This window comes from Rhincodon typus, unplaced genomic scaffold (genome assembly GCF_021869965.1).
Source record: "Rhincodon typus isolate 14 unplaced genomic scaffold, sRhiTyp1.1 hic_rhity00006123, whole genome shotgun sequence".
Lineage (NCBI taxonomy): Eukaryota > Metazoa > Chordata > Chondrichthyes > Orectolobiformes > Rhincodontidae > Rhincodon > Rhincodon typus.
Window position 1 is genome coordinate 7,291 of NW_025971761.1, and position 3,014 is coordinate 10,304.

The window sequence follows — 3,014 nt, forward strand, 5'->3', positions numbered from 1 at the left end:
TTGATGGTTATGTCACAAATAACAATGGGCAGAGTTACACAGAGAAGGCAAGAGAATTACATGAAATGACACTCACTTGCTCATTGTGGAGAGCGGCACAGATAAGGTGGGCTGCATGGCCTCCATCTGTGTTGTGACAAATTTTGTGATTCTGAGTGAAATCTGAATGTGGGAGTAACAGAATGTGGGGCATTAGACAAAGGTTATGTTTACACAGGCGAGACACATCTGCGCAACAGGGTATTACACAACAACAATGATTTTTTCAAAATTCGTTCTTGAAGGTACATGCCACATGCCAAATGAAAAGCCTGAAAAGCATGCACTATTATCAAGCAGAATGGCGCAGCGGGAGCGTGCTGGGTCCATAACCCACAGGTCGATGGATCGAAACCATCTTCCGCTACTCCTTATAAGCGTGATTTGCGGAAGGTCAGGTGTCTGCAACAGATCGCTCATTTTGGCACACAGGTGAGGTGACACACTTGTCAAGATCGCAGCAGTTTTCTCCTGTTCACCGTTAGTCTTCTCTAAGTTGGGACGAAACTGGGGTAGTTGAAACTTATTACTTCCAGTGTTTTTCCAAGACCTGCAGTAATTGCACACACTGTTTCAGACATGAATAATAAGAGGATAATCATGTTGGAGACAGCATCACGGCACAGACACATTTGACCATTATTAGAACAGATATCACCGATTGTGAATAACCTCAGAGAGATGCAAGCGACAGAGAGTCGCCGTGGATTCGATGGGCTGAACGGCTTCTTTCTGCACGGGAATGACGCCATGAGTTTCTGACGTCACTCTCTCTGTCTCTGTGGCTGAAGCACAGTTTATAACTTCTTTAAAATTCCCAGCTCATCTTTCTCACTGTTCTGATGCGCTGCTCAGGTTTGAATCTGATCTGTAGGAACTGGTATCCTTTCACTGCCTCATATCAGTAAATGTCACTGAGAACATTGGAGTCAGTGTCCCAGCGTCATCAGAGGAGGGGAAGCTGAAGTAGTACCGCACACTGCCATTTGGCACCTTTTAAATTCCCAAACCACTCAATCACTGAAGCTCCTTGGAATGGAAAGAAAACAGAATTTTTAAAAAATCCACTCGTCTCAACTTTTTGAATCTTTAGAACTGGGAATCAGAGGCACATGAAGGGTGAACTGTCCGACTGAGTAGAGACAGTTAAACTACCTTCCCTTCTTTAAGTGGCCAGGACATTCATTGATCCGAGACATTAAAAGGATTCCCTCCAGGCACTGCTCAGCCTTTGCTGCTGTTATTGTGAGGACAGTAAATCCTCACTCCCTGAGCAGGCCTCAAGCCCAGGCAACAGTGGTGAAACTACAGTACCTTTACCACGAGACCACCTGGGAACAAGCAAACTTGCATCATTTCTTAATAACACAGCTTCTGGCTTATATTTCATTGGTAATCAGTCGCTCCTGCAAAATGATCGCATCATTGAGTTTTTACAGTGTGGAAAGAGACCGAACATCCCAGTTTCCAGCACTTGGCCTTTTAGCCTTGTGTGCCCTCATGTTTCAAGTGTTCATTTCAATGTTATTTTCCCTGTAACATTTTAATCTCACGCATCACTACCAATGAGACTGAAGTTTGAGATGGGAAAACTGTGTTCATGCCCCCTCGGGGAAGTGAACCTCATTTTCACTCATAGCAGGAAACAAACAAGGACACCTTCCACCGAGAGTGCCAGAGGCTTTAGGAGAGCGCAACCCCCAGAAAGCAGAATTTCACTCACTTGGCTCTATTGTCCCATTGCAGACTTGAAAACTAGAACCTGTTTACAGCAACAAAAGGAAGCATTCGGCGGCTGCCCCGGCTTTGTCTTCCTCCTGCGTTGTTCACCTGTCACTCTGCAGTTTTCCGGCTTCACCTCGCTCTTCCGGTCAAACTTCGCGCACGTCAGCTGCTTCCTGCCATTGCGAATGCTCTTTCTCAAGGATGTGGTCGGACAAACAGGAATGTGGAATTTCAGTCACATTTCTCACCTGTGGAGGAAATGATGTTGTCATAATTTCAGCTGAGATTGAAAGGGCTCCTGTCGATCTTGGAAGCAGCGGGTGTGCAAAATTTGCCACAGGCCCCAGTAAGACTCGAACTCACGACCGCTGGTTTATAAGACCAGTGCTTTAACCACTGAGCTATGGGGCCAGTCAAACTAATTTGGGAAGAGGGTCTCATGTGTTAGAAACGACAAAGTAATAGATAATTGGAGACCTTGTGTATAATGAACCAAGACGTAATAAAACCGAAACAGAGCAGAGGGGCATCACGTGCAGAAGGACAGGAGAATCCAAGGCCGAATCAGAGTATCCTGAGTCACATAAACAGATCTTTCCTGGTAGTCCAGTGATTACGATTCAGTGCCTTCACTGCCATAGCCTGTTAATGGTTAACATTTACAGCAATAAATACGAAATATTGACTGATGTTTAGAAGCAGAATTATGTCATTGACCAGTCAAAATCGATTCACTCCATGTTCCAGTTCCACATCAGCAATGCCAGCTGCAACTGTCTGACGTGTAATCGGTTTAAAACAAGAATAGAGGGGAGGTCAGGAAAAGTGAAGGGCAATGGTAGTTTGTGAGATTTGACTGTCGGCCGAGTGGAGCCAGGCTCAACGTGGGTGCTGAAGACCAGTCTTCATTGTTTACCCTGGTATACAGATCACATTGGATCAATCACACAAGGACTCTCCTTTGTGTGTTGTCCTTTGCACGTCACAACTCGGTTCAGTGCCTCGAGGGATTCGGAAACTTTTAATTTGGCAACTAACTCAGGTCAGTGGTCCACAAACTAAGCTGTGTCGGGCCGCTATTTAAACGGGCCACCACTCATTGCAACGACCCAGAACTATACAGAAAGAGGAAGGACACCAGTACAAAATCTTCGTTTTGAACGGATATCCCTGCAATTTCATCCGCAGGTGCCTACTAAATAACAACAGAAAGAGGACACATTATGCCCTAACACACTGGCTACACTGCC

The 3,014-nt window shown here is 45.4% G+C and overlaps 1 non-coding gene across 1 annotated transcript; it reads right to left on the reverse strand.

The window, feature by feature from the left end:
• Positions 1-2,102: 2,102 nt before the first annotated feature.
• trnai-uau lies at positions 2,103-2,175 on the reverse strand. The gene has a single exon. It is a non-coding gene; the product is annotated as a tRNA-Ile (tRNA).
• Positions 2,176-3,014: the final 839 nt, after the last annotated feature.